Below are 20,693 nucleotides of genomic sequence, written 5' to 3'. Positions count from 1 at the left end.
GATGTGGGTTTTGTTTTTGTTTTCATTTTTTTTTTTTTTTTTTTAGATTTTTATTTAATTTTTATTCATTATATAGAGGGGAGAGAGAGAGAGAGAGAGAAGGGGGGAGGAGCAGAAAGCATCAACTCCCATATGTGCCTTGACCAGGCAAGCCCAGGGTTTTGAACCGGCAACCTCAGCGTTTCCAGGTTGACGCTTTATCCACTGCACCACCACAGGTCAGACCTTGTTTTCAATTTTAAAAAATTATGGTAAAATATACATAACATAAAACTTACCATTTAAACTATCTTTAAGTGTACAATCCAGTGACATTAAATACATTCACAGTGTTGTACAGCCATCACCACTATCTATTTCCAAATTTTCCATCACTTCAAACATAAGCTCTGTACCCTTAAACAGTAACTCCCAATTCCCTAACCACCACCACCCGCAGCCCCTGTAACCTCTGATCTACTTTCTGTCTCTATGAATTTACCTCATATAGGTGGAATCATACAATAATTGTCCTTTTGTGACTTCACTTGGCATAATGTTTCCAAAGTTTATCCATATTGTCGCGTGTGTCAGAAATTCATTAATTTTTCAGGCTGAGTAATATTCATTTTATCATCTGCTGATGGACGTCTTTGTTTGTTTCTGCCTTTAGGCCGTTGGGAACGGGGCTGCTAAAACACTGGTGTACAGTATTTGTTGGAAGTCCCTGCTTTCAGTTCACCTAGGAGTGGACTTGATGAATCAGATGGCAATTCTATGTTTATCATTTTGAGGAACTACTATACTGTTTTCCACATTGGCTGTCCTGTTTTGCATTTCTACCAACAGTGCACAAGGGTTCCAACTTCTCTACTTCCTTGTCAGCATTTGTTATTTTCCGTTTTTGATTATAGCCATCCTAATAGGTGTGAGGCCATATCTCATTGTGTTTTTAATTTGTATTAGTGATGTTAAGCCTCTTTTCATATGGTTATCGGCCATTTGTATGTCGTTGAAGAAATTTCCGTTCATGTTCTTGGCCCATTTTTTGTTTTGGGTTGTTAGCTTTTTGTTGTTGAGTAGTAGAAGTTCTTTCTAAATTCTAGATAGTAATCCTTTATCAGATATATGAATTGCAAATATTTTCTTCCGTTCTCTAAAAATATCTTTTATTGATTGACTTTAGACAGAGGAATGGGGGCTGGGGGGGGAGGAGAGGAAAGGTAAACATCAATTCATTGATTGATCTGTATGTTTCCTGACCAGGGATCGGACTTGCAACCTTGGTGTGTCAGGACGACACCCTAACCAGCTGAGCAGCCCAGTGAGAGCTTTCTTTCATTCTTTGGGTTGTCATTTCACTCTCTGAATGAGGTCCTTTAATGCACAAAAATTTTTAATTTTGATGAAGTCTACTCTATTTTTTATTTTGTTGCCTTTGCTTTTGGCATTATCCAGTAAATCATTGCCAAATTCAATGTCATAAAGATTCTACCCTATGTTTTTATCTAATGGTTTTATAATTTTAGCTCTTACATTTAGATCTTTGATCTACCGGTATTTTAATTTTTGTGTATGGCATAGGGTAAGAGTCGGCATTTATGCTTATTCATATAGATATCCAGTTTGCCCAGCACCATTTGTTGATATTGTCTATTCTCCATTGAATAGTTTTGGTAGCCTGATCAAAAAACTATTAACCATCTATGAAAGTGTTTATTTCTGGGCCCTCTATCTATTCCATTGGTCTGTATGCCTGTCCTTACCCCACCACCATACTGTTTTGAGTGCTGTAGCTTTGTAGTAAGTTTTGAAATCAGACACTTGAATCTTTCAATTTTGTTCTTTTCCAACATTGATTTGGCTATTTAGGGTCCCTTCAGATTCCATATGAATTTTAAGATGGGGTTCTCTATTTCTGTTTAAATAAATAAATAAATGCCACTGTTGGGATTTTTATTTATTTATTTATTTATTTATTTATTTATTTATTTTTGTATTTTTCTTTTTTTTTTTTTTTTTTTTTTTTTTTTTTTCTGAAGCTAGAAACGGGGAGAGACAGTCAGACAGACTCCCGCATGCGCCCGACCGGGATCCACCCGGCACGCCCACCAGGGGCGATGCTCTGCCCACCAGGGGGCGATGCTCTGCCCCTCCGGGGCGTCGCTCTGCCGTGACCAGAGCCACTCTAGCGCCTGGGGCAGAGGCCAAGGAGCCATCCCCAGCGCCCAGGCCATCTTTGCTCCAATGGAGCCTTGGCTGCGGGAGGGGAAGAGAGAGACAGAGAGGAAGGAGGGGGGGCGGTGTAGAGAAGCAAATGGGCACTTCTCCTATGTGCCCTGGCTGGGAATCGAACCCGGGTCCCCACACGCCAGGCCGACGCTCTACCGCTGAGCCAACCGGCCAGGGCCCACTGTTGGGATTTTGATAGGGATTACTACATTGAATCTGCAGATTGCTTTGAGTAATAATGTCATTTTAACAATATTAAGTCTTCTAATATATGAACGTGGATGTTTTTCCATTTCTTTGTTTCTGTCAGCAATGTTTTGTAGTTTTTGGTGTCTTTTAATTCCTTGGTTAAATTTATTTCTAAGTATTTTATTCTTTCCGATGATATAAATAAAACTGTTTCCTTAATTTCCTTCTTAGATTATTCATTGTTAATATATAGAAATGTAGCTGATTTTTGTGTGTTGATTTTATATCTTGCAACTTTGTTGCATTTGCTTATTAGCTTTAACTGTGTGTGTGTGTAATTTTTAAGGTTTTCTAAATATTAGGTATGTCATCTGAAAACAATGATAATTTTACTTCTTCTTTACAAATTTTGATGACTTTATTCCTTTTTTGCCTAATTGCTCTGGCTATGTTGAATAGAAGTGGCAATAGTGGGCACCCTTGTCTTGTACCTGATTATTAAAGATTTCACTCTCCTACCATTGAGTATTATGTTAGCTGAGGGTTTTTCACATATGGCCTTTATCATGTTGAGGAAGTCTCTTTCTATTCCTGGTTTACTGAGTGGTTGGTTTTTTTTTGTTTTGTTTTTTGGGGGGGGGTTAATGAAAAAATGTTGAATTTTGTCAAATGCTTTTTCTGCATCAATTGAGATGTTTATGTGGTTTTTATTCCTTTTTTCTATTAATCTGGTATATTCTATTGATTGATTTTTATATGTTGAACCATCTTTGCAGCCCCAGAATAAATTCTATTTGGTCATGGTGTATAATCCTTTTTAATATATTGATGAAGTTTTGTATCAAGGTTCATAAGAAATATTGATCTGTAGTTTTCTTTTTTTAACTTTTTTTATTTATAAATTAAATTCAATGGGGTGACATTGATCAATAAGAGTACATAGATTCTAGGTAAACATTGCTATAGCATTTGAATGTTGATTGCATTGTGAGCCCATCACCTCAAGTTAAATCATGTTCTGTCACCTTATATTTGTTAGTTTTTTTGTTAGTGTCTTATCTGACTTTGGTATCTGGGTAATGCTGGTTTCATATAATGAATTAGGAAAATTTTCCTCTTCTTTAAGTTTTGGGAAGAAAATGAGAAGGATTGATGTTAATTCTTCTTTAAATGTTTGGGAGAATTCATGAATGAAACCATCTTGTCCAGGATATTTCTTTGTTAGGAGGTTAGATTACTAATTCTATCTCCCAAGTAGGTATAGGTTTATTTATATTTTCTATTTCTTCATGATTCAGTTTTGGTAGGTGGTGTATTTCTGGGAATTTGTCCACTTCAGTTAGGTTGTTGGTACAAATTGTTTATAGTACTCTCTTATAATCCTTTTTATTTCTGTAAAATCAGTAGTAATGTTTCTATTTTCATTTCTATTTTACTAATTTGAGTCTCTCTTTTTCTCAAACTACCGAATATTTGTCAGGTTGTTTTTTTTTTAATATTTTATTTATTGATTTTTAGAGAGAGAGAGAGAGAGAGAAGGGGGAGGAACAGGAAGCATCAACTCCCATATGTGCCTTGACCAGGCAAGCCCAGGGTTTCGAACCGGCGACCTCAGTGTTCCAGGTCGACGCTTTATCCCACTGTGCCACCACAGGTCAGGCTGTCAGGTTTTTTTAAGAACCAATTTTTGGCTTAATTTTCTCTGTTGATTTTCTGTTCTTAATTTAATTTATCTTTGCCCTAATCTATATTTCCTTCTGCTAGCTTTAGGTTTAGGTTGCTCTTCTTTTTCTACTTTCTTAAGATGTAGAGTTTGGTTATTATTTAAGATCTGTCTTCTTTTTTAATGTGTGCATTTACAACTATGTTTCCTTCTGAGCACTGCTTTTGCTGCATCTCATAAGATTTGGTATGTTGTATCTTCATTTTCATTTGTCTCAAGATATTTTCTAATTTCCTTTGTGGTTTGTCTTTGACACATTGGTTATTTAAGTGTATATTGTTTAATTTCCACATGTTTGTGGATTTTTCAGTTTTCCTTCTGATATTGATTTCTAGTTTCATTCCATTATGATTAGAAATGATGCTTTATATGATTCAATATGTTTTTTCTTCCTTTTTTTTAATAGAGAGAGAGAGGGCGGGATGGACGGAGAGAGATGAGAAGCATCAACTCATAGTTGCATCACCTTAGTTCATTGATTGCTTTCTCTCTCTTTCTCTCTCTTTCTCTCTTTTTAGATTTTATTGATTTAAGAGAGAGGATAGAGAGAGAGAAAGATAGTAGATGGAACAGGAAGCATCAACTTGTAGTAGTTGCTTCTTGTATGTGCCTTGACCAGGCAAGCCCAGGGTTTTGAACCAATGACCTCAGTATTCCAGGTAGACACTTTATCCACTGTGCTACCACAGGTCAGACCAATATTTTAAATTTTATTATTTGTTTTGTGGCCTATTATACAACATGTCCTAGAGAATATTTCATGTGCACTTGAGAAAAAAAAAAAGTGTATTTTGCTGTTGTTGGGTGAAGTGTTTTATATATGTCTATTAAATACAATTGGTTTGTAGTGTTAATCAAGTCCTCTATCTTCTTATTGATCTTCTCTCGTTATTCTATTCATTATTGAAATTTAAGTATAGAAGTCTCCTTTTGTTATAGAACTGTCTATTTCTCCTTTTAAATCTGTCAATGTTTGCATCAGATATTTTGGGGCCCTGATGTTGGGTACATATGTGAATTGCATGCATTCAAACTTTCCTTATACAAAGGTCTCATTCAGGTGATACCATCCTTTAGATTGCTTTCTATATTTTGAATATACTTTTAGGATTCATCCATGTTGTTGTGAAATGCTGTGTTTCCTTCATTTTCACTGTTGTGTGAGGTTTCATTACTGACTGTACTAACAACTTTTTCTGTATCCTTTGTATCTATATATACATTTGAAGTCAGCATGTCAATTTCTTTAAAAAAAAGTGTCCTGCTAAGATTAGATTGACACTGTATTCAACCTATCAAACATAACAATATTAGATCTCCCTGTTCATGATATCTCTCTCTATTTAGGTCATCTGTAATTTCTATCAACCATGTTTGTAGTTTTCAGTGCATAGGTCTTGCACATATATATATTTTGTTAAATTTACTCCTAAATGTTTTGTGTTTCCTGCTGCTTTTGAAACTGATATTATTTTGTTTTGCTGTTGCCCCACAGAGGGTGGGATCAACCCCACCACCACCCAAAATATGTTTAAATGTTAAACCAGTGACACCACACATGTACTAAGAGACTATGAAAAGGTTTATTACTCACACAATGGGGCTTTCTGAGCAGAGCAGGGTGGGTGCCCAAGCTGGATATCACAGGATATCTAGAGAGAAGAGAGGGCCAAGTAGCTCTGATTTTTATTATGGTTGAAGAACAAGACCAAGGTAATGATTCCTGTATATAAGTTTAATTTGCATGATTTAAATTTCCCCACTGACAGCAAGGTCAGGAATGCCAAGACTTTCTTATTGACTTGCCAGATACGGAGCAAGAGAGAGGAATGGGATTTGAAAGCTGTCAATGGTCAAACATCAAAAATGGACTCAGAGTCTTTATTACATTTATTTACATTCAAGTGTTCAGGTGTTCATTAATAGTATATAAAAATACAGTTGACTTTTGTGTGTTTAATGTGTATCTCATGACCTTGTAAATTCACTTATCAATTCCAGTATCTTTTTAAAAGAATTCCTTGGGAATTTCTATGTAGATAATCATGTCTACAAATGAGGGCATTTATAATTCTTTCTTTCCAATCTATATGTTTTTTATTTGAGCTAACTAATTAATTAAATTCTTTGTTAGAACCTTCATACAATTTTGAACAAAAGTGATGAGAGTGAGCATTCTCTCCTTGTTCCTGATCTCGGGGAAAGCTTGCAGTTTTTCACCACTTAGTACAAAGTTAGCTGTAGCTATTCATAGATGCTTATTATCTGAAAGTTCTCTTCCATTCCTAAGTACACAGATTTTATGGATTTTGAATATTGCCAAATGATTTCTGCATTACTCAAGATGATCATATGGTTTTCCTTTTTTGGGTTGTTAATATGAAATGCCATGATTGATAGTCAGATGTTGAACTAACCTTGCATTCCTGGGATAAACTCTAGTTGGTTACAATATATCTTTTTTGTGTGTTGCTGGATATGATTTGCTAAAACTTTGTTAAGTATTTTTGCATCTTTGTGCATAATGGGTATTAGTCTGTAATTACCTTTTCTTGTGATATCTTTGTCTGGTTTGGTAACAAGATAATGCTGGATTTGTAAAATGATTTGGGGAGTGTTCTCTACCTTCTGTTTTCTATAGAATTGATATTATTCCATCTTGAGTGTTCATTAAATTTTACCAGTGAAGTCTAGAGTTTTCTTTGTCGGAAGAATTTAAGTTATGAATGTAATTTCTTCAATAGATGTATATAGCTACTTAGGTTATATAGTTTTTCTTAAGTGAGCTTTGATTATTTATCTTTCAAAAATATATTCATATTATCTTAATTATCAAATTTATTGGAGTAAAGTTGTCATAATAGTCTTATACTGTAGAATTTGGGGAAATATCCCCTCTGTCATCGCTGATGTTGGTAATTTGTGTTATCTCTTTTCTTTGGGTTCAAATTTATTTTATTGTTTTAAAGAATGACATTTTGGTTTTACTAATTTTTACTTTTAAATTTGTTTTCAGTTTTATTGATTTCTGCTGTTATTTTTTTTATGTTCTTCTGATTATTATGGAATTAATTTTTTTCTGATTATCTAAAGATAAAAGTACAGATCATCAATGTGAGATCTGACTTGTCTAATATAAGATTTTAATGCTCTATAGTTCCCTCAAAGCATTGCATTACTTGTGTTCCACACATTTTCGGTCTATTATGTTTTCTTTTTTTTTTTTTTAGTTCAAAAATTTGCTAATTTCTCTAATGATTTCTTTCTTGACTCCTGGCTTATTTATAAATGTATTTAATTTTTAATATTTAGGGATTTTTCATATATGTATATATATTTATTTTATTTTATTTTATTTTATTTTTTTAGAGAGAGAGACAGGGAGAGAGAAAGAGAGACAGGAATATTGAACTGCTCCTGTATGTGCCCTGACTGGGGACTTGAACTGGGAACCCTGTGCTCTGGGACAGTGCTCCTCCCAACCAAGCTGTCCAGCAAGGGCTTAACTTTTATTGATTTTTAAAGAGACAGAGAGAGGAAGGGAGAGAGAGGGGAAGGGGAAGGGAAACATTCATTTGTTGTTCTACTCAGTCATGCATTTTTTGGATACTATCCATGTGTGCCCTGATTGGGGATCAAACCCACAGCCTTGTCGTTTTGGGATGACGTTCTTAATCTACGGAGCCAACCAGCCAGGGCCAGAGATATTTTTATTATTTATTTTTAAATCAATTTTTTGGTGTTAGAGAAAATACTTTGTCTCATTTCAGTCCTTTTAGATTTGTTGAGATTTTTAAAGAAAGACACATTTATTTAGCATCGTGATCAGACTATTACATGTAGCAATTGACAGCATGGGCACAAAAAAAAGTCTGCATTCAAACTCTATTTTGGAATGCTTTATACTTTCCACAGAACAGAAGCTAAAATAACCTGTTACACAATGCTCATTCACATGAGTACTGTCTAAAACACGTCTTCTTTGCAGCAGATAGGCCCTGCCACCACTGTGCTTAGCTGACTTCATGAATCTGTTGTAGCCTGTGGCTTCTCTGTCACTTCTCTGGCTCTCCTCTCCTGCTAAGCTTTGTTTCCTGGCAGTAATTAAAACCTTTGCTGGAACTACCATTGTCACCTTGGTTCCACAGTTTGGCAAAGCATTGTCCTCCACCACCACAGGGGCCTGAGTTTCTGCCTCCAAAGTTTCCTTCTTTCATAGTTCCAAAGTTTGAAAATTGACTGTTGTAATTGCCAAAAATCATTGTAGCTTCTGCCACCTCCAAAACTGTTTCTATCATTACCAAATCCATTATAGCCACCATATCCACCACCTGACTGCCACCAAGGCCACCTTGACCACTGAGGTTTCCTCCACGACCAAAGCTGTCACTCCCACCAGAACTACCTCCACGACAACCTCTGAAATTTCCATCAGCACTTAACCTCTTTAGCTGTATGAAGCACCAGCTGTCTCTTAATTAGATAGTGCTTCCCTTACCTCGCTATTGTGGCTATTCACAGTATGTATGGTATTTCTGAATGACAGTCTTTCTACAGGGTCATGGTCATCTAAGATTACAGAAGCAAAGCTTTTTTTTCTTGCCACTGCCTCAGACATTCATGATTCCAATTGCTTCAATTTTTCCGTATTGTTCAAAATAATCTCTTAGGTGATGTTCTTCAGTGTCTTTAATACCACCTACAAAAATCTTTTTCACAGTTAAGTGGGCAACAGGCCTTTGAGAATCTTCTCTTGAGATAGGTTTGTTTTTTTTTTTTTGGTTACACAACTCTTCCATCCAGCTTGTGTGGCCTTGCAATCATGGCTGCCTCCACGTCCTCCACAGTGGCATAGGTGACAAACCCAAAGCCTCTGGAGCACTCAGTATTTGGATCTCTAATCAACACAGAGTCTGTGAATGTTCTCCACTGCTCAACATGGCTCCTCAGACTCTCATTGGTTGTTTCAAAGCTCAAACCTTGCCACAGACCAACGCAACTTATAATTGTCTAGGGCCTGAGGGTGAGCAGTGGGAGATTAAGAAATAAACACAGAGAGAAAAAAGGATGGGATCGAGAGGCCTCCTGTAAGTTAATGGCATACAAAAGCGGGGAAAAACCCCAGTCAGCTTTATTATATAGTGCAGAGAACAAAATCGTTTGCAAAACAAGGAAGTCTCCAGTACAAAGTCACATATCTGAGGTATAATCAGGAATGCTCTTAAGAGTGCACCATCCCCACCATGCAACAGCCAATGGTGTGGGGAAGAGCTTAGCCTTCAGAGGGTGTGGGGAAGACCTTAGCCTTAGGCTAAGCCCTAGACCAGGGGTCGGGAACCTATGGCTTGCAAGCCAGATGTGGCTCTTTTGATGGCTGCATCTGGCTCACAGACAAATCTTTAATAAAAAAAAAATTTTTAAATATAAAATATTCTCATGTATTACAATCCATTCATTTCCTACCGCTCATGTTCATGGTTGTGGGTCGCTGGAGCCAATCACAGCTGTCCTCCAGGACAACACCGAATTTTTTTTGGATAATGCATAATGTACAAGGGTCATTGTATGGCTCTCACAGAATTACATTTTAAAATATGTGGCGTTCATGGCTCTCTCAGCCAAAAATGTTCCCAACCCCTGCGACTATAAGGACTTTGTCAGCTTACAGCCTGTTTCCCACAAAATCTCCAGCAAAGGGCTTCTAAGCTGTTGAGGATCTTCGGGAGACTCTGACTTAGACATGACGGCTGTGGGCGGGACACTTCAATGATGCTTGCTCTGCAGCATCCACCAGCAGAAAGGAGTGATCTAATAATGCATGTAGACACTTTATCTATTACTGAGAAGGGAGCATTGAAGTCTCCACATGTAATTCCATATTTATTCATTTCTCCTCTCGTTTCTATTTTATTTTTGTTTTGTTTTTTTTAATGTTTGTTTTATTGATTTTTAGAGAGAGAGGAAGGGAGAGAGAGAGAGAGACAGGAACATTGAGCCATTTCTGTATGGGCCCTGACTGGGGATTGAACCAGCAGCCTCTGTACTTCAGAGCGATTCTGTCTGATTTTTGCTTCATGATTTTGGAGTTCTATTAGGCACATACACATTTAGAATTGTTTTGTCTAATGATAAATTGATTCCTTATTATTTTAAATTTCTTCTATACCCTGGTAATATTCTTTGTACTGAAGTATAGAGTTGGTATTGTCACTTTGACTCTTATTTGTGTAGTGCTTATGTGGTGTATTTTTTTCCTTTTTTTATATTTATTACATGTCTTTATTTTTAAAGTGGGTGTTTTGTGTGTGCACACAGCATGTATTCATCTTGCTTTGTTTTAATCCCGTTTGACAATCTCTGCACTTTAATTGGAGTATTTAGACTATTTACACTTAATGCAGTTATTAATATGGCTGGATTTAAATCTACCACTTTGTTATTTGCTCTTTATTTGTCCCGTATCTTTTTAGTTTATTCTGCCATTATTTTGTATAGTTTCAGGTGTACAGCACAGTGGTTAGGCAATCATATACTTTACAAAGTGTTCCCCTAATATTTCCAGTACCCACCTGGCACCATACATAATTATTACAATATTATTGATTATATTTCCTATGCTGTATTTTACATCCTCATGACTATTTTGTTACTGTCAATCTGAACTCTCAAATCCTTCACCTTTCTCAACCAGTCCCCTAACCCTCTCCCTCTGTCCACCTTCAGTTTGTTCTCTGTGCCTATGAGTCTGTTTCTGTTTTGTTTATATTTTTCTTTAGATTCCACATAAAAGTGAATTCATATGGTATTTGTCTTTCTCTGACTGACTTCACTTAGCATAATACCTTTTAGGTCCATCCTTGCTATTGAGAATGTTACGATTTCATCCTTTTGTTATGGTCGAGTAATTATTCCTTTATATATGTACCACAACTCTTTTAGCCACTCCTACTGATGGGCACTTGGGTTGCTTCCGTATCTTGGCTATTGTAAATAATGCTGCAGTGAACATAGGGGTACTTCTTTCAAATTAGTGTTTTGGGTTTCTTTAAGTATAGAGCCAGAAGTTGAATCATTGGGTCGTAAAGCAGTTTCATTTTTAATTTTTTGAGGAATTTGCATACTGTTTCCATAATGGCTGCACCAGTCTGCATTTTCACCAACAGTGCACAAGGGTTCCCTATTCTGCACATTCTCTCCAACACTGGTTTATTGATTTATTGATGATAGCCATTCTGACAGATATGAGGTGGTATCTCATTGTGGTTTTAATTTATATTTCTTTGTTGATAGTGACGTTGAGCATCTTTTTATATGTCTCCTGGCCATCTGTATGTCCTCTTTGGGGAAGTGTGTATTCAGGTGCTTTGCTCATTTTTTTTTCCTTTGCCCAATTTTTAATTGGATATTTTGGGGGTTTTCTGGTGTTGAATTGTATGAATTCTTTATACATTTTGCATATTAACCCTTCATCAGATATATCATTGGCAAATGTGTTCTCTTGTTCAGTGGGTGGTCTTTTCATTTTGTTGATGGTTTCCTTTACTCTGCAATAACCTTTTATTTTGAGGCATTCCCATTTGTTTACTTTCTCTTTAGTTTCCCTTACCTAAGGAGAAATAGCAGAAAAAATATTGCTCTGAGAAATGTCTGAGATATTACTGCCTATGTTTCTCGAAGTTTTATGGTTTCCAGTCTAATATATAAGTCTTTAATCCATTTTGAGTTTATTCTTGTATGTGTATATGGTATAAGAAAGTAGTCTAGTTTCATTTTTTGCATGTATCTGTCCAGTTTTCCCTACACCATTTATTGAATAGACTGTCTTTACCCCATTGTTTATTTTTGCCTGCTTTGTCAAATATTAATTGACTATAAATGTGTGGGTTTATTTCTGGGTTCTCTGTTCTGTTCCATTGATCTATATGCCTGTTCTTATGCCAGTACCAAGCTGTTTTGATTACTATAGCTTTGTAGTATAGTTTGATATCACATAGCAACTTTGTTTTTCTTTCTCAAGATTGCTGGTATTATTCAAGGTCTTTTGTGGTTTCATATACATTTTGGAACATTTGTTCTAGTTCTATGAAATACATCATTAGTATCTTAATAAGAATTGCATTTAATCTATAGATTGTTTTGGGTAGTGCAGATATTTTATTTTACTTTATTTATTTATTTTTTTATTTTTTCCTGAAGTTGGAAACGGGGAGGCAGTCAGAATCCTGCATGCGCCCGACCGGGATCCACCGGGCACGCCCACCAGGGGGTGATGCTCTGTCCATCTGGGGCGTTACTCTGTTGCAACCAGAGCCATTCTAGCGCCTGAGGCAGAGGCCACAGAGCCATCCTCAGCGCCCAGGCCAACTTTGCTCCAATGGAGCCTTGGCTGTGGGAGGGGAAGAGAGAGACAGGGAGGAAGGAAAGGGGGAGGGGTGGAGAAGCAGATGGGTGCTTCTCCTGTGTGCCCTGGCCGGGAATCGAACCTGGGATTCCTGCATGCCAGGCGGACGCTCTACCGCTGAGCCAACCGGCCAGGGCCTAGTGCAGACATTTTAATGGTATTAATTCTTTCTATCTATAGTGTGTCCGTAAAGTCATGGTGCACTTTTGACTGGTCACAGGAAAGCAACAAAAGACGATAGAAATGTGAAATCTGCACCAAATAAAAGGAAAACTCTCCCAGTTTCATACCTATTTATTCATTGCAGTTCGATGTGGGCTCACACACAGATTTTTTAGGGCTCCTTAGGTAGCTATCCCGTATAGCCTCTACAGACTCGTCATTGACTGATGGTCTACCAGAACGGGGTCTCTCCACCAAACTGCCAGTTTCCTTCAACTGCTTATCCCACCGAGTAATGTTATTCCTATGTGGTGGCGCTTCATCATAAACGCGCCGATATTCACGTTGCACTTTGGTCAGGGATTCGAATTTAGCAAGCCACAAAACACACTGAACTTTTCTCTGTACCGTCCACATCTCGACTGGCATGGCTATGGGCTTCTCCGCTGTATACAGTGTTCCGTCATCATCTGCGCATGCGCACATGCTGCCACATCGTCCTACAGAAACTGGGAGGGTTTTCCTTTTATTTGGTGCAGATTTCACATTTCTATTGTCTTTTGTTGCTTTCCTGTGACCGGTCAAAAGCGCACCATGACTTTATGGACACACTGTATTAGCATAGTATTTATATATGCTTCCATTTATTTGTATTTTCTTCTATTTCTTTCTTTAGTGTCATAATTTTCCAAGTACTGGTCTTCTACCTCCTAGGTTAAATTTATTTCTAGTTTTGTTTTGTTTTGTTTTTTTTGGGGGGGGGTTGTTTGTTTTGTTTTTTTTTGTTTTTGCATGCAGTTGTATATGGGATTGTTTTCTTAGTTTCTCTTTCTGATAGTTCATTATTGGTATATAAAAAATGCAACTGATTTCTGGATATTAATTTTGTATCCTGCTACTTTATTGAATTTATTAGTCCTAGTAGATTTTTGGTGGACTCTTTAGCGTTCTCTGTGTGCAGTATCATGTCATTTGCAAATAATGACAGTTTTACTTCCTCTTTTCCAATTTGGATGCCTTCTATTTCTTCTTCTTGTCTGATTGATGTGGCTAGGACTTCCAGTACTAAATTGAATAAGAATGGTGAAATTGGACATTCCTATCTTGTTCCTAATTTTAAAGAAAACACTTGTTAGGTTTTGCCCGTTAAGTATAGCTATGGATTTGTCATATATGGGCTTTATTATATGGAGATATGTTCCCTCAATTACCACTTTGTTGAGAGTTTTTATCATAAATAAGTACATGATTTTGTCAAATGCCTTTTCTCCATCTATTGAAATGGTCATATGCTTTTTATCCTTTATTTTGTTTATGTGATGTGTTACATTATTAAATTTGCAGATATTGTACTAACCATGCATCCCAGGAATAAATCCCATTTGATCATGGTATATGATCTTTTTAATGTATTGCTGGATTTGGTTTGCTAATATTCTGTTGAGGATTTTTGCATATATGTTCACAGAGATATTGACCTATAATTTTCCTTCTTTGTAGTGTCTTTATCTGGTTTTGAAATTAGGATAATGCTGACCTCATTAAATGAGCTTGGGCATCTTCCTTGAATTTTTTTTGAAATAGTTTGAGAAGAATTGGTGTTAGTTTTTCTTTGACTGTTTGGTAAAATTCCCCTGTGAAACCATCCAGTCTAAATGTTTGTTTGTTGGAAGTTTTTCTTATTACTGCTTTGATTGCATTAGTTGTAATTGATCTGTTCAGATTTTGTTTCTTCCTGATTCAGTTTTGGAAGATTGTATATTTCTAGGAATTTGTTCATTTCATCCAGATTGTCCAATTTGTTGGCATATAGTTATTCATAATATTTTCTGATAATCCTTTGTATTTCTGTGGTGTCAATTGTTACTTCTCTTTCATTTTTATTTTGTTTGTTGGGGGGTTTTTGATTACTGCTTCAATCTTACTACTTGTAATTTCTCCATTCAGATTCTCTGATTCTTCCTGATTAAGTTTTAGAAGATTGTGTATTTCTAGGAATTTGTTCATTTCATCCAGATTGTCCAATTTGTAGGTATATAGATGTTCATAAGATTTTCTTACAACCTTTTGTATTTCTTTGATGTCAGTTGTTCTTCTCTTTCATTCCTGACTTTATTTACTTGGGTGTTCTCTTTTTCTTGATGAGTCTGGTTAAAGGTTTGTCAATCTTGTTAATCTTGTCCAAGAACCAGCTCTTGGTTTCTTTTTTTCATCTTTTTTTTTTTATTTTTTATTTTTTATAAATTTTTATTAATGTTGATGGGATGACATTAATAATTCAGGGTACATATATTCAAAGAAAACATGTCTAGGTTATCTTGTCATTAAATTATGTTGCATACCCCTCACCCAGAGTCAGATTGTCCTCCGTCACCCTCTGTCTAGTTTTCTCTGTGCCCCTCCCCCTCCCCCTAACTCTCTCCCTCCCTCCTGCGTCCTCCCTCCCCCCACCCCTGGTAACCACCACTCTCTTGTCCATGTCTCTTAGTCTCGTTTTTATGTTCCACCAATGTATGGAATCATGTAGTTCTTGTTTTTTTCTGATTTACTTATTTCACTCCGTATAATGTTATCAAGATCCCACCATTTTGCTGTAAATGATCTGATGTCATCATTTCTTATGGCTGAGTAGTATTCCATAGTGTATATGTGCCACATCTTCTTTATCCAGTCTTCTATTGAAAGGCTTTTTGGTTGTTTCCATGTCTTGGCCACTGTGAACAGTGCTGCAATGAACCTGGGGCTACATCTGTCTTTACGTATCAATGATTCTGAGGTTTTGGGGTATATACCCAGTAGAGGGATTGCTGGGTCATAAGGTAGTTCTATTTTCAGTTTTTTGAGGAACCACCATACTTTCCTCCATAGTGGTTGTACTACTTTACATTCCCACCAACAGTGTATGAGGGTTCCTTTTTCTCCACAGCCTCTCCAACATTTGCTATTACCCGTCTTGTTGATAATAGCTAATCTAACAGGGTTGAGGTGGTATCTCATTGTAGTTTTGATTTGCATTTCTCTAATAACTAATAAAGCTGAGCATCTTTTCATATATCTGTTGGCCATTTGTATTTCTTCCTGGGAGAAGTGTCTGTTCATGTCCTCTTTCCATTTTTTTATTGGATTGTTTGTTTGTTGTTGAGTTTTATGAGTTCTTTGTAAATTTTGGATATTAGGCCCTTATCTGAGCTGTTGTTTGAAAATATCAGTTCCCATTTAGTTGGCTGTCTGTTTATTTTGATATCAGTTTCTCTTGCTGCAGCTCTTGGTTTCATTGATCTTTTCTATTTTTTTTTTTTTTTTAGATTCTATTTCATTTATTTCTGCTCTGATCTTTATTATTTCCTTTCTTCTATGCACTTTGGGTTTTATTTATTATTATTTTTCTTGTTTCTTTAAGTGTAAAGTTAGATTGTTTATTTGATATTTTTCTTGTTTCTTGAGATAGGCCTTAATGCTATGAATTTCCCCCTTAGGAGTGCTTTTGCTGTGTCCTATAGATTTTGGTTGTTCTGTACCATTTTTATTTGTCTCAGGGTATCTTGTGATTTCTTCCTTGATCACATTGTTAATCCATTCATTGCTTAGTAACATGTTATTTAGCCTCCATGTCTTTGTGTGTTTTTCAGTCTTGTGATTGATTTCTAGTTTTGAACTATTACGGTCAGGGAAGAAGCTTGATGTGATTTCAACCGTAAATTTGTTGAGACTTGTTTTGTGTCCTAACATGTGGTCTGTCCTAGTAAATGTTCAATGTGCACTTGAAAGGAATGTCTGTTCTGCTGCTTTGGGGTGAAATCCTCTGAAAATATCAGTTAAGTCTATTTGGGCTAGCATGTCTGTCTCCTTGTTGATTTTCTGTCTAATGTATCTATTTATAGATGTTGGTGGGATGTTAAAATCCCTTACTATGACTGTATTGGTGTAAATTTCTCCCTTTATGTTCATTAAGATTTGCTTTACATATTTAGGTGCTTCCTACATTGGGTGCATAAATTTTTACAAGGGTTATATTCTCTTGTCGGATTGATCCCTTTATCATTATGTAGTGTTTTTCTGTGTATATTGATTTAAAGTTTATTTTGTCTGGTAAAAGTATTGCTATCTCAGCGTTTATTGTTTTTGTTTTTGTTTTCATTATCGTTTGCATAAAATATATTTTCCCATCCCTTTACTTTCAGTTTCTGTGTCTTATATTCTGAAATGGGTTTCTTGTAGATAGTGTATATGGATCTTGTTTTCTTACCCATTCAGCTTCCCTATGTCTTTTGATTGTAGCATTTTAAGCATTTATATTTAAAATGATGATTAATAAGTACATCTTTATTGCTGTTTTATTCATTACAATTATGTTCTTCCTCTTTTTTTTCTTCCTTCTTAAAGAAGACCTTTTAACATTTATTTGTTGGTAATGAACCACTTTAGCTTTTTCTTGCTTTCTCTTTATATCTCCTTCAATTTTAAATAATAGCCTTGCTGGGTAAAGTAGTCTTAGTTGTTGGTTCTTGACTTTCATCAATTCAAATATTTCATGCCAATCCTTTATGGCCCGAAATGTTTCTGTTGAAAAATCAGCTGATAGTTTTATGGGAGCTCCCTTGTAAGTAACTGTCTCTTGTAACTTTTTAGATTTTCTCTTTGTCTTTAATCTTTGCTGTTTTAATTATGAAGTGTCTTGATGTGGGCTCCTTTGGATTGATTGATCTTGTTTGGGACGTTCTGTGCTTCCTGGACTTCTGTGTCCTTTTCCTTCACCAGAGTAGGGAAGTTTTCAGTCATTATTTCTTCAAATAATTCTCCATTCCGTGCCCTCTCTTTTCTCCTTCCAGTACCCCTGTGGTGCAGATGTTGTTACACTTCATGTTGTTCCAGAGGTCCCTTAGACTATCCTCATTTTTAATAATTTTTTTTACATAAGAGAATATCATTATGATGATGGTATAGGAAAGATTTCTTTAAAACATAGACATTGCTAATTATAAAAGAAAAGATAACATAAAATGAACTATATTATAACTATGAATTTCTGTTTGCAAGAATCTCCAATGAAGGTAAAAATGCCAGCTACAAACTTGAAGAAAATATTTGACATATATAGAGCCAACAAAAAAAATGGTTTTAAAAATATAGAAAGCATTCCTACAAATATATAAAAAACTCAACTCTATAAATATGGGCAAAAATCATAAGGCAGCATTTCATAGAACAAAGAGCAAATGTGGGATCAGAGTTAATGAAATAAAATGAAGCAGTATTTGAGGTTTGCTTCAAGTTTTAAATAAAAGTTGATTTTTTATGTTTATTTTAAAAAGAAACATATAAATCAGCAAACCTATAGAGAAATGCTCACCTCACCAATAAACAGAAAGAGGAAGATCACATTTCATTATCATGAAATGTCAGTTTATACCTATATGCTTGACAAATCTAAGAAATCTGACAGTACCAAGTCTTAGACATCAACAATCTCAAAAACACTGCTGGTAGGAAATTGAAAAGTTATTTAACATTATCTTGTAAAGTTGGATGCTTGCTTACCCAGAAAATCTATTAGGTATATACCCAATTTCTGTAAATGCATACCCAAGAGAAAATTTAGCACATGTATACCAGGAGACACATATACAAAAATAATCATAGTTGAACTTATCAAATAGAGAAAAAACTTGAAATAATTTAAATAATTATTTATTTATAATAATTATCCATTTGAAAGGCAAGTCAGAAATAAATCATAGTATATTCATAAAGTGGTATGTTCTACAGCATGAAAACAAAAGAGCTGCGGGGACACTCTTTCACATGGATGAGTCCAAATAGCATCATGTTCAATGAAAAAATTCATGTCCCAGAAGACCACATATGACATAGTAGACTTTAAAAGAAAAAACTGACTAATATGTTTATAACCATCTCTATGGCTTTGTTATCCTCATTTTTTCTTTATTCAGTGAGAGGAGGGGAGGCAGAGCAACTCCCGCATATGCCCTGATCAGGATCCACCAACAAGCCTGCTAGGGGCCAGTGCTCTGCCCATCTGGAGCATTGCTCCTTTGCTCAGCAACCGAACCCTTCTTCGTGCGTGAGGAGCCATCCTCAGCACCTGGGACCAACTCACTCCAATCGAGCCATGCCTGCAGGAGAGGAAAAGAGAGAGAAAAGTGAGAGGGGGTAGGGTGGAGAAGCAGATGGGCACTTCTCCTGTGTGCCCTGACCGGGAATCAAACCCTGGACATCCACACACCGGGCTGATGTTCTACCACTGAACCAACTGTTTAGGGTTGTTATCCTCATTTTTAAAATTTTTTTCTTTTTGCTTCTCTGGGTGTTTTCTGCTGCCTTGATTTCCAAATCACTGATGTGATACTGTGCTTCATTTAACCTACTATTGATTCTTTCTGGTGTATTCTTCATTTTAGATATTGTCCAGGTTGTTTCAATGATGGAATCACAATGTCCTAATAAGAGGGAAATAGTACTATAGAAGTAGATATGATGACATAAGCAAGAGGTTAGAGTGATGCAAGAAAAGGGTTACTTACTAGCCAGGTAATGCAGGTGGTTCGCAGAATCTAGAAAAGGCAAAGAAATGGATTCTCCTTTAGAGAGCTTCTAGAAGGAACCAGCCCTGCCAATATCTCAACATTAGTACTGTGAAACTAATTTCAGACTTCTGGCCTCTAAAACTTTAAGGAAATAAATTTGTATTGTTTTAACTCACCAAGTTCATGGTAATTTGTTATAGCAGCTATAAGAAACTAATACACCCACAGTTTTTTACCATTTCCATTGCTCTTCATTTCTTGGTACAGATTGAAATTTTCACCTGGTATCATACTCCTTTTGACTAAAGACCTTACTTTAACATACCTTGCAGTGAAGATCCACTGGCAATAAATTCTCTCAGCTTTTGATTCTCTGAAGATGTCTTTATTGCTCTTCATAGTTAGATATACAGAGTTCTAAGTTTGCTGTTTTGTCTTTTTCTCCTTCAAGTACTATATGTAGTCTTCTGGTTTGCATGTTTCTGATGAAGAGTTTGCTGTCACCCTTATATTTATTCCTCTGCACACATTTTTTTTTTTGACTGCCTTGACAATTTTCTCGTGGAATTGCAACAATTTGAATATGATGTCCCTAGATGTGTTTTTCTTTGTATTAATAACACTTGGAACACTTTAAGCTTCTTGAATCTGTTTTTTTGTCTTGCATTGATTTTGGAAAAGTCTCAGAAATATTTTTCATTCTTGTTCTCTCTGTCCTTCTCTCCCTCTCTCCCCCTTCCTTCCTCTGCTCCTCTTCTTTCCCCTCTCCCTTTTCCTCTTTACCCCGCTCCTCATAGGACTTTAATTACATATACTTTATATAATTTGATATCTTCTCACAGCTCTCAGTTATATTCTTTCTTTCTTTCTCTCTCTTTCACTCTTCTGTTCGTATTTCCAATCTCATAATTGCTAATAACCTAGTTTTCAGTGTCACTTATTTTTTTCTCTGCTGTGTCCAGATTATTCATCTTCAATAATGTGTTTTTTTATTTTTAGCATTTATGTTCATCCCTTTGTTTTATAGTTTACAACTTTTTGCTGAAATTGCCTATCTGTTTAACATGTTGTCTACCTTTTCAACTCAATCCTTTAAAATGCTTAACTGGGTTAAAGTCTTTGATAGTGCTAACATCTGGGTGGGCCATTCCTTGGTCTGGTTCTGTTAATTTTATCTTTTGATAATTAGTCATTTCTTTTTCTTACCTTTGTGTATGTCTTTATTTTATTTTATTTAGCGGGAGAGAGAGAGAGACAGATAGGGACAGATAGGCAGAAACAGAGAGATAGGAAACATCAATTCTTCGTTGTGGCTCCTTAGCTGTTCATTGATTGCCTTCTCATATGTGCCTTGACCAGAGGACTACAGCAGATTGAGTGACCCCTTGATTAAGCCAGGAACCTTTGGGCTCAAGCCAGTGACCATGGAGTCATGTCTATGATCCCACACTAAAGCCAGTGA

At 36.0% G+C, this 20,693-nt stretch overlaps 1 protein-coding gene and 1 pseudogene across 2 annotated transcripts in view; one reads left to right on the top strand and one right to left on the bottom strand.

Moving 5' to 3' along the window:
* CHDH (choline dehydrogenase) overlaps window positions 1-20,693 on the top strand; it is a 42,792-nt gene that overhangs the window by 11,936 nt on the left and 10,163 nt on the right. The window lies entirely within an intron of this gene.
* On the bottom strand, window positions 8,179-9,865 carry LOC136381852 (heterogeneous nuclear ribonucleoprotein A1-like; annotated as a pseudogene).

This window comes from Saccopteryx leptura, chromosome 10 (genome assembly GCF_036850995.1).
Source record: "Saccopteryx leptura isolate mSacLep1 chromosome 10, mSacLep1_pri_phased_curated, whole genome shotgun sequence".
In the NCBI taxonomy this organism is placed as follows: Eukaryota; Metazoa; Chordata; class Mammalia; order Chiroptera; family Emballonuridae; genus Saccopteryx; species Saccopteryx leptura.
This window is presented reverse-complemented; position numbering and strand designations above follow the sequence as displayed.